Here is a 12,207-nt window from a genome sequence, read left to right as displayed (position 1 = left end):
ACCGTACAAAACAGTACAATGGAGCAAACTGTCCCCTCCCCCCCACACTTAGAAAGTGTGAGTCACCACAACAAAGGTCCTTGAGAATTCAGCTATAACTGGGCACCCAGAATATTATCCAGTTTGCTGAAGCAAAATGAGAGATTATGGTCTGGACAGACACCGAGGTGCACCCTCACTCGCAGAGCGGACGGGACACACTCGAAGGATCGCATGATTCTCCTGGCTGAGATAATGAAATAACTTTTTATCTGAGACGTATTACTTAAAAGTAGCCACAAATCGAATGAATTGAATCCTTAATGTGTCTTAATGTGTCTTAATGTGTCGGCCTTTAGTTAACTGATCGACGATGACTAAGCCCGGCTGGTAATGACAAGGTGGGAAAACGAGGTCGTTACTAAACTGACTGACAGATGTTTACAGACAGATGATGCATTTGTGCCATTCTTAATTAAATTTAGAGACGGGAAGAAACGCAGCATGAACTGCAAAGATTTTCCAAAATCCTTAGTGAAGGACTCCCCGGTAGACTGAATCATTATGAAACACCTTTCATTTCCTTGGGGCTTGTTAGCTGCATTTGTATGCTGCAGGCATCCAGTTCAGTGGAGCATAAACACTGTAATCTCTAAATCTTGAGCAGTGTTTCCACAAACAATACACCAACCCTCCTGACATCTCAATCACAGTCTGGTCACATGAAGGGAGTTAGTCTAAAATGCAGGTCACACTCTCCCCAGGCCCTTCAGTGCTCACTGGTAGGTTTATTTAAATGCAGTCAATGCTCCTGTAGGTTCTGTAAATAAAGGCACAGCGGCTGTACTCACTGGTCGGTGGTGGGATTGACTTTTAGTTCCTAAATATTGCTTCTGTAATTGTTAGCTTCATGGTTCCTTGTATGAATTGTAGTCTTTTCTTTCCATGATTTATGATCCCGTTTATTTTATTTTCAAGCACTTTCTCGTTTAGGTTTTATCACTGAAATGATAAATATGAGGAAACAAGTGCTGTACTTTTCTTTTTTACACAGCTCAACTACTATTCGGCATATGGACGTCAAATATAGACTTGGCGTGGATCCACACACTCTGAATTTTTGAGTACATCTCCTGCCATGTAAAGTCAGACACACCAGGTGGCTGCTGTCTGGTAGCTGTTAGACTGAGTCTAATTTTTAGTGAATGAGAGGAGACTCTCCAGGTGCCACACAGAAGGAAATGGGCATTATGCAGTCGTTGTGTCCTCTCACCTAGAGCTATTCAATCATGTACTATCCCCTCAATGATGAGGTACACATCCACTTCACAGTCTGTGGCGAGATGAGAAAAGTTTGCTTCCAACTTCTGGCTGATGCTTGTTTTTGTGTTCGGATGACTGGTTGATAAGATCCCAGTGTTGATTTCATTCAGTGACCCACATGGCCAGTATTACATGTTTGGCCTTGGTAAAATCCATGCAGTTTTCACATGCTTGGGTGATGGGGGCGATGCAAATATGAGCCCAGATATAGAAAAGGAGGAAGTGTTCCACTCTCTCAAGCATGTCAGGAGCAAGATATGGTCCTGTTCAGACTGTCTCATATAGATATATCTATATAGATATATATCTATATCTATATAATCATTGTCTGTCATGCTCTCTTTTGCTCGTACACTAGTATTTTGGAAATGCATGCTGTTCCAGGAAGCGCCTTGACCTTGTTGCAAGTTGTCCGAGACACTGCAACGGTTTTCAACATGTTTTGATTTTATTGTGGCCAATAAAGATGCGCTATTAGTTGGAGGCTGCTGGAGACGAGATGGGAGGGATAGGAGTTTTCCTCTCATTGAGGCGTGTGTCCTAGTATCCTATTTTAAAAAAAAGAAAAAGAGGCAGGCAGCTGATGTTTATGCATAGTGACTACTTTGTGTTTTTGTTATCCCAATCATTTGCATCAGCAGCGAATCTCTCCACTTGGAATTATCCGTATACCTTGTCTGAGATCCTCACATCAACATGTCAACAGTCTGGGACATAGATTGTTAGCATTTCTGAAAACTCAAGTCTAGATGTCTAGATTTCTATTCAAGTTTGGCTCATGATTTTACTTTAGGGACTCAACAACAAAAAAACAGATGCACAAGAAGTACTTTAATGATTCCAAGTTGGCTCATTGATCCTTTCTCTTTCCCTCTCTGTTTCTTTCTGTTTTGTACATGATTATTGCCTTTTAAAGGGAAACACATTATTATTTTCTCACCCAGTGTGCAAATCTGTTGTGTGCTTAACTCCTCATTTCAGCGGAGTGTGGTCATTAGCACGGTCCAGCCATGATGTGAAGAACGTTCATCAAACTCAATGGAACCACAGAAGCTACACCTTTGAGATAACATATGCCCAGAGTGCAGTTTGACAATTTATGGAATTTTTGCATGTCAGAGATGCAAAACAAAAATCCAGATTCATATCCTCCTCCTTTCTGTGCTTCTGGCAATAGTTTTGCTTTTGTTGATAAACTTTTTGTTTTTGCAATACACAAGTGTACACTGTGTACACAGAAGTAGGGAATGAGATGTTAGCTGGTAATAATCCAACAGACAAAAAAAGAAAATTGCTTCTACATATGGTTATGAACACCAATTAGTATGATGGAACTGGCCATAATTATAGTCACGTAATGACCATATTGGCAGCCTGATATAATGGTCTGTTAAATGATTAACGTTCTAACCTTCAAGTTTCATTACGTTAGCACTACAACTGCTACTATAAGAATGAATTTATTTGCCACTTCAGTTACAGCATCCAAATGACTGAAATCAAATACTCTGAAAATCTTTAAGGGTTGAACATTTTTTTCCACCCTGTTCAATTCTCTTGTCTTTTGTGGGAGTGTTTTCATTATCATAGTACTACCTGTCTTTCAAAATGCAGGCATTTTAAAAGTATTCATAATTTTTTCAATAACATATTCCAAAAAGTGTGAGAACAACATATCTGTAGAAATGTAAAGTTATTTATGCCAGTGTTTTTGTGAAGTTGTGAATGAATTTGCATTAGATAACTTCTCTTTTATGTCTTTCGTTTTTTGAAAAGTTCAAACACATTCATCTGCCTTTTCCTCATCATGGCTGAAAAATGTTTTTTTTTAGAGTGGCTGTGAAATGAGAGGGGTTTGTTGGAAGTCTTCTATATGGATATTGTGTTTTCTCCCTCTGGTGTGCTGCTAAGCACTTGGCTGCAGAATGGTCATTTATTTGTTTCCCCCTCTTTACTTACCCCGCTTTTGCATCATACTTTATCCCTTTGACTGCTTTCTGTTTTAAAAGTGAGCTGCAGGCTGTTCTGACTCAGAGCCGATCCTTGTTATTGTGCTAAGTTAACTGTTACGTCCACTCACAGAGTTTGCCTTCTGTTTTGTACCGACTGATTTTTTATTTTTTTTTCTGGATTAAGTCAGCGAGTTACTGTATATGGTCCTTTTGATGACATCCATGTTTGTTTGTTTCCCTGGTTCGGTCTTCTGCTTGTGAATGCAGTGCTGTCTGTTGGCAACACTAACCATCATGTTTGAGCTTCATGCTAGCACGCAAACCTTATACCTGGGCTTTTATCAAGCCAGTGCAGTCTCTGGTTGTGATGATTTTGATTGGTCAGTAGAGGAACCAGTTTAGTGTGATTGTAGTGATTTTAGTGGCAAAAATTTGATTTTGGAAAATGGGGAAACGACATGTTACACACCTCTTAATATTCATTCAAAAATAACGTGTTGGACTGGACACTACTCCTGTCAGGATCTGCTGCTGTCCACATCTGGCAGACTAGATGACTGTGTTTCTGAACCTGGACCACTTCATGTTCTATTCACTTGTATCTGGGAGGAAAACCATCGCGAGCTCCACATCTGCCCCCGAGAGACTCCTTCAGTGCGCACTCCAGCAGCAGCCTTTGTAAATAGGACATCAGATCTATTTATTTTCACCCAATTTAGTAGCCACTGTAGGCTTCCCTTGGAAACTGTCTCAAGTCCAATCTTCGCTGCCTGTCACCATGGCGACGGCGAAACCTTCAGCCCCGGCCTAATCGGAAGCAGTCGAAAGTGGAGGGATTCACGAGGGCTCAGATGTAACTCTCTTAATTCTCTGCCTCCATAGCAATGACGCACGAATGATTTCCTTCTAAGAAAGAAAAAAACAACATCCTTGATTGAGGCTCATGATCGTTGGGCTGAAAGAAAGGAGCCACGGGGGTGAACAATTAAACTAAAGCACACACCTTAATTGCTTTCGCATAAACCATTTTTTATTTTACCACGCAGTAAACTAATTGCCTGCTTGGTGGAATTTACTATTCCCAGCACATTAAAGAATCACAATAATAGCTACGGCTCTTTCATTTCCTCAGACACAACAAGCTCTGCTGGATTTTCTGTAACATCACAGGATCTCAATCTTTCCCGGCCAGCCACCATGGCAGACGGACAAGACCTGCTGGACGGCATGCAAAAAAACAAACGGGCATGACGATATGTTGCTATTGAGTTGGAATGAAATCTATTCAATGCAATTATTTTGTATCTACTATTTTATTTCATATTCTAGTATTGCATATAGGTATAAAATCCCGCTTTCTCTTGACATTCTATTGCAAACATGTCACCTTGTGTGAGGGAGCTACGTGCATCCCCTTGTAAATTCACTAATTAAAGCATTTAAACTTTGGACAGCAATGGCATCTACCATTCTGGTTTGCCGTCTTCCTGATTCCATGTGAATGCAGCATAAGCTCGCGAGCAGTTCACTGAGCCTCAGGCTAATGTGCAAGATTGACTGAGAGGCATTATTTGCTAATCTAGTTTCACCTTCCAGTTTGTGAATGGTAAATCCTTCTCTCTAAGTCTCTGTGCTATTACAGTGAAGGGAGCTAGCCGTCACTACTCTGGTGTAACCACCTTGACAGGTCTGCCAGCTCCAGCTGCATAGATATCAGCTAGAGCCTAATTAAAGTGGTATTACTCTCCTGCCTCATATTGTAGTCTTATTTCTAAAACCTTCCTCTCTGGTTTGTAAATCATCGACCTGCAGCTCCACTGAGCCTCTGAGCGTCCTAATAATCCTGAACAGATATTCTTAATTGAAATTGAACGATCAGCCATAGCTGCAGGAGGCGGGTTTCCTCCTTCAACTGGCCCCTCTTCTGGAAACAGGGAAATGCGTTACCTCTATCCGCACAGCAGTGATTTGAACCAGCACATGGGTATTTGCATCATACAGCATGGATTGCTGCCTGCTGAATTTGCCTCCCTCCATTATGCTGTGCTTCTACTTGGTTCAGCTTTTGTGTGTGTGTGTGTGTGTGTGTGTGTGTGTGTGTGTGTGTGTGTGTGTGTGTGTGTGTGTGTGTGACTCTGCAGTTCGGCGCATTCACACAATATAGAACGTTCTTTGATGTTGAATTATGTTGCTTTCAAAGAAATGCCACACGATTTAATTCCATTGGCCTTTATGTTTGAGAGGAAACAACGTGAATACAAATTGGTTGGGTGGTTGTGCAGAGATAAATGCTTAAGCTGACACTTGACATGCTGACTGACAAGTTGTCTTTTACTAGGAATTCAACGCAGTCTTTTAAAGACTGGTAGCACCTGAAAGACTTCAGTCAGCCCATAATTTTTCAATTTCCACCCTTTTAGTGAGACACAGACACAGAAAAGAGCATGCTGTACGCAGAATGATTAGTTGGCTTGACATTTCAGGTCATTGCTCACATGGATGAATGAATCCTGAGGGTGTTATCATCCACCATACATTTATTAACAGTTCTCCCACCCAGAAAGAAAAATACAGGTAGACATACACAGCTGCAGGCTAATAAGCTTGTTTTCATTTGTAAAAAAAAACTGAAAACAATTTTTTTTGAGTGTGATAAATCTAACATGCTTTTCAGTATTTCCTCATGCTTCAAGCGAAGTTTGAAATCATAGGGTCCAATGGCAACTGTGAACAACAGAGGCACAACACAGATTGACTGGCAGATTCATTGGCAACATGTTGACAACACGATGAGGAGGCCTGCAATGATGAACTCCAGAAATCTTAATATGATACTAATTTCTCATACGAATACTGATGGCATTTTTACTTTAGGTTTAAGTCGTTGATTTTGTAGATTTAAGTTGTTTTTAGTTTTCCAAAGAGGACCTGCTCCATATATGGATATAAACGACTTATTCTAAGGTAACTAAAAGACAACACATTCTTATTTCCAAGTGTTTATACACTAAAGAAAACAAAGTTATTATTCCATATGTACCAATAGACCCTCCTGTACACACTGTTCCTTTAACGTTACCATTACTCTGGTTGTTCCAGCGTCTGCCACTTCTGCTGCCTGGGTATGGTAAAATGACCTCTTAGTGAACTGCTCTATGGTTAGCAGTGTTGCACTGTATGTGTCTCGGTCTTTTATTGTGAAAGGAAAGGACGGAGTAAGGGTAGCTATAATGCGCTGCCGTTCACAACTTGGTCGGCAATAAAGAGTTTGCCGACTTGGTTCAGACTACGGGGCCTCGTTCTTATTATCTTATCGTCTTCATATATATCGGTGCAACTCGGGCGCTGTTCTCTGCCTTTGTGTCATAAATCAAGGCTTCATTTTCTCGGGTGAATGTGACCCGGTGGCAGACAGAATTGCATAGTGAAAGCGGGGCTTATAGGGAACCAATCTAAGCGCTGATGGTTACAATATTCAATAGCCGTTACATTATGCTGTCAACATTAAATTCATAATGATAAGTTAAAGCAAAACACTTGTATATTGCCACTTTAATAAATGGATTCATTTCCAATTGGATTACATTTCTATACTTAGTTAAACAAATAATAGCAACACAGCTGTGCTGCTGTACTATAAATCAGAACAGCAGCCCAGCAGTCAATGTGCTAAATTGTTAAATCAACCTTTTGGTTTCTTTAAATATCTTTTGCATCTGAATTCATGACAATTGTTTGTTTCCCAAAGCAACTCCGACTTTATTGTGCAGATCACTGATAGGGCTATCATCAGAGTCTCGGTGAGAAAGGGTGTAGCAGAGGAGCTCAGTCTCACCAGCACACTGAGCTGCCGTTAGCTCTAATGTGGTAAACCGACCAAGGCTAGCAGTGTTCTATCATCGGAAACCATCAGGAGCAGAAGTCAGAGATAGGGGCTAAATAAATAAGTGTACAGCCACAATCTCTCACTGCCAGTGTTTCCTGCTGTTATATTATTTTAGATAAGTCCTGGAGAGCCAGCAGGGAGCCAGCAAGCAAACGAATTGTATAATGTAGATGGAGTTTTGGACGGAGCGAAAAAATTCAACCGGCGTGTTTTGCCTCTTCCTCTTGTTGCTTCTATTGTTCCCTCTTAAAAACATGAGAATGTAGCAGCGGCCACTATTGCAGAATAGATCATTCACTTATCAAATGATACTGTGCTACACCCACAGACTGCTCCTCCGTGGCATTCATTAGGCAATTGTATAATGTGAAGTGTAACACCTTTTAAATTGCATTACGCATTGCTTAAGAAACTACTAATGCAAAGGGAAAATTAGAATACATGTTGTAGCAGACACATTTTTAACATTTAGTCATTAAAGATGCAAGTAAAAAGTAAAAACATGTTTTGCAAATGTATTAAACACCCAGTCTAATTCCCCTAGACGTTCAGACATTCCGGTATCTCCACGGATTTTCAAACCGGTTCCCCTCCTGTCCTCTGCCGGTCCCTTGGGTCACTAGACACTGAGAGTCTCGTCATGGAGCCACTGCATGTTGACTTTGCTGTGTGCCGAGAGGTCATTGTCATGCTGAACGTTGAATCTTCACCACATTCCGAAGTCTTCTTGCATTCAGCTTTGTTTATTGTTTCGTTAGTCGTATTGGTTATGCTGCAACCATCATCCTCGTCTTCTTTGTCGGAGCAGTATTAGTCAGGTGATGAGCCGTAGCTGTGTGCTGCCGCTCGGTTTGCCACATGACGTTCTGGCCAGCGTTCCATTCATCCTCATCATTCTCACCAGACAACAGAATACATTTGTCTTGTGTAGTCGGGTTTACGGTCGTTAAGTAAACTCCAGGCAGGCTGCCCCATGCCTTTTTTAATGTAGGGGTGGAATCTCTCTAGCTATCCTACCAAGAAGGTAATTAATGGACTGGTACAGAGATTGTTGTCTTTCTGGCAGGTTCTCCATCACTCCGAAGCTCAGTTCGAGTGGCCATTTTGTCCTAATGAAGCTGTAACAAATAGTGGTAAAAAATGTTATACCCTTCCCCAGATTAGTGCCATCAAAACGGGTTTCTCATAGTTCTGTTGAGAGCTCTTTGGACCTTTTTTTTAAATATTTTTTGTTTTGTCAGGCTTGTCTCTAAAAAAGATTTAGAGAAAAGTGTTTATGCTTTCCCTTGTAATTATTTTTGCAATCTGCTTATATTAAATAGGAGACAGTAGACAGGAAATGAGTCAGCGAGATTGAGGTATGACATGCAACAAAGGCCCCCTGTGTATGGTGTGTGTCTTAACCACGACACCCACCAACATTTTTCAAAACCTGTTGTTTACACAGGTGTGTAATTCAATGCAAATTACTCACACAAATACCTGTTGTCAGAATGAATTTAACTGGTTACGGGTTGTGAACAATTTAGCTTTTATTGCTGTAATGTATGAACAGCAGTTTGCCTCTTTATGCAGAGAATCTAATGATTTACTTCTTTACACTGATTATGGGGTTTTCATCAGTGAACTTAAGTGGCATTCAAACGGCATCGATTTCCTCTGTAGAATTATTGTATTGCTCAGAGAAGCTCAGCTCTCCACACATTAAGTGTGTAATCAGTGATTTCATGTCTTTATTAACCTCTTGAAGCGTAATGGGTGAAAAATATTCTGAGGATCTGAATGTGCAATTACACCACTTCTCAGGATTGTGGCGTGCCTGTGAATAGTGGGAATAATGACAATAGCGGTGAATGACAAGGTTCAGACTAAACCTCGTGACTCTTTTCTCCTACTTGCATCCATGATGGCTGAAACCGGAGTCTTTTTTAGTCTTAGTTTTAGACGAACAACCTTTGACAGCCTCCCGATCCGTTCAAAGTATATATATATATATATATATATATATATATATATATATATATATATATTCATTTATAAAGGCATGGCGGTTTTCCTGTCTTCAGCAGCTTGATCTGTAGGTCTTTGTCCTGGCATTAAACTGCACTTTCCCCCCCTCCTCACTTCATAGTGCTGCACTTTAGGTAGCGAGACATTTGCACTTTCACTGGAATTCATAAATGATTATAAAGCAGGAGGCAGCTTAACTGGTACTGTGATGACTCCATCATTAGGTTTTCGGCCCTAATACTATTTTACATATTAATATAATGCCTAGTATGTTTGATTTTGTTTCATGTGAATCTTGTTTGTCTTGCGTGTGCTCTGTTACAGAAACACAAAATGTGTTGTTAACTTGTGTAGGATTAAGGGTATGTGTAATATGTCCACTATATGTGTGTTTATATTGCTTTGTGTAACTGACCATTTCTTTTTGTTTAAGGCATGATGCAGTGTTTCTGCTACCAAACTGATATCATACCGCAAAATGTAATGCTCTCTACTTAAGTAGACTTGGCCACCAGAGGCAACATGTGTTACCCGACAGAAGGATGAAGCAACAAAATGTTGCTTTATTGTGTTTGGCTTTCTGCAGCAGGACATGCATGGTGGCATTAGGCAGGTGGTAGGAGGAGTGGGCAGTTTGGCAAAGAGGATTGTCTGCGTATGAAAAACAAACGTTCCACCAGTCTGTTCAGTTTCCATACCAGTTAACATAGTGACTATATTTAGAAGGTAGACGTGTGTTACACCTTGCTCGGCTCTATAGGTTTCGTATGCAGATTACCCTCAAACCATGAGTTTTCAACCTGTTATTGTATCCCTGTGCTCATTGATAAAGATGTCTGGTTTTCATGCTGAATTTAAGCTTTGGAGATTGTTCTAAAATGATGTTAGCAGCTATAGCTTTGACATTTTTTTCAAGACTAACCTCCCGCTGTAAGTTTCTGAAAACTTCTTAAGATTCACTCCATCATGTACTTCTAGGATCTACGTATCTGCAACACCAGTTGAATGTAGAGACTTAAATGTGGCTCTATTTTAATTCTCTAAATGAGTGTAAGTAGAGCTGAATGACGTGGGAAAATGATCAAATTGTTATTTTAGACTGATAATGCGACTGATTCAGTATGCGATTATTTTAAAAGTTCCTTATCATCTGTATTATTCAGCATACACAAACAATAAATCATTGTATAGTATGACCAACACAACGTTGGATACAGTCAACATACAAACTGCTCTTTCATGTCGGCCAGGCCTGTCTGTTATGATCTAATGAGATGAATTGATGCATGCATTGATATGAATAACATATCTTTATATAGCTATTGTAGTAGAATATAGTAACATGTAATTTCAAGCCATGTAATATAATCATCATGACTAACTTTTTAATCAAATCTAAAAAAGCACAGCAGAGCAACGGCCCTGGTGTGAATGTTTATATTTGAATCTGACTGATCTCCAGTCAGTTATAGTAACACATCTCACAAACTACAGGAATATAAAAGAGCAAATATCAACACCTGATTATGGCTGTGCCACTCTAAAACATATTGTGATCACTTATATCCCAATGGTACCATGTGAACATGTTGATTTAACTTGAATGAATGTGATCTGAGCGGCCCCCTCTCTCCTAATTCACCAGAGGCCCAGTCTGAACATTAATAAATATGAATACTTACTGATCTCCAGTCAGTAACGGTATTGAACCAGATCACACAAACTGAAGGGCTCTACCACTCTAAAAATATTGAGATAACTAAAAGCCTCGTAGTAAACTTGTTGTTAACCGTCACGGCTCCCGCCTCCAGACCCGGTCGGGAAGCACGGGGGAGATTTTGTTTTGCCTCCGGGGCCGATGCTGGTGCTCACTTCAGGGCACCACAGGAACTTTTCTTTGGTCTTGAGGAGCTGCAGCATTTAGTCAGAGACAAACTGAAACCTACTCAGTACATTTACTACCACTTGAAATCTTGACTGCTAATTTCCTCTCTGCTATACGATCGCCAACATCCACATCCACTGTTTTCTCTCTCTCTCTCTCTCTCTGTCTGTTGACACACTACGCATTCAGCTATTCCCCAAATGAGTTGCACTATTCTAACAACAATGCCCTTAAACCCGTCCTTGACCTCAAGCCTCCAGGTAACGTACTGGGCTTTGGCACGTGATACCTTGTGGCCCAAAAGGACTATTTTTCCTATAGACTTGCATTGGGACAGATACATCTGTAAATCAGTGGATAATCTTTTTTTAGGTATATCAATTGTCCAGTATGGACACTTAAATAGCAGTAATTTACATAATTTGATCCTAAAAGCTGTAAAATGCACTAATAGCAGGGTTATTTCCCTTCCTCCATTCATGTGAATGAGCAGAGTGGCTGGGAGGCGGGTCAAAGGAAACGCTAATGTGCTTGCTCTATGGGCCACACAAAAGCTGCAATTAGCAAAACAATAACCTTTTTCATTTCAGTTGCAACTTTTGCGATTTGGAAATGACGTATTACATGGGATGTCGGTTTTAATCCAATTAATCAAAAATCCCTAGTTTTTAGTGCATGACTTCCCATAAAACTTTCTTTCGCCTGCATGTCATACCTGTGAGAGAATCAAACCTTTGCAGAGTTACTTTATTTTTTATCTGCACAACCACGGCACTGTGATGAAAGTCTCCAGTCTCCATTTAGTCCAGTGACACACATCATTGAAATGTAATTGCCCCAAGATCTGATGATGACTGAGGTTAGGCTGCATTTATACCTCCATGGACAAGTCTCATTCCTCTACTTTAGGCTGCTTTTGATTTCACCAGCTCTTACCTGTCAGTCACAGTAATGTGCAGTGGTGCAGTATCTAGACCCATTTTCCAACTGCTTGCTTTGATGCCCACCAGCAGGCTGTTGTCAGTGCTCTCCATATATACCATGCACTTCTTTAGAGGGCTAATTTCATGCTTGTTGAACTTTAGGAACTGCATTATTGATTGTTGTTTTCTACTTTCTTAATAGTGATTATCATTTATGACTCAAAAGGGGCAGCAGGGCTACAGGGACTC

At 40.4% G+C, this 12,207-nt stretch overlaps 1 protein-coding gene across 5 annotated transcripts in view; it reads left to right on the top strand.

The window, feature by feature from the left end:
- The window catches only part of nbeab (neurobeachin b), a gene marked incomplete at both ends in the record, with an annotated part of 186,315 nt that overhangs the window by 30,596 nt on the left and 143,512 nt on the right, over positions 1-12,207 (top strand). The gene's annotated exons all lie outside the window — the stretch shown is intronic.

This window comes from Pholis gunnellus, assembly GCF_910591455.1.
Source record: "Pholis gunnellus genome assembly, chromosome: 9".
Lineage (NCBI taxonomy): Eukaryota > Metazoa > Chordata > Actinopteri > Perciformes > Pholidae > Pholis > Pholis gunnellus.
Note: the sequence above shows the minus strand (reverse complement) of the source record. Positions and strands in the feature narration are given on the sequence as shown.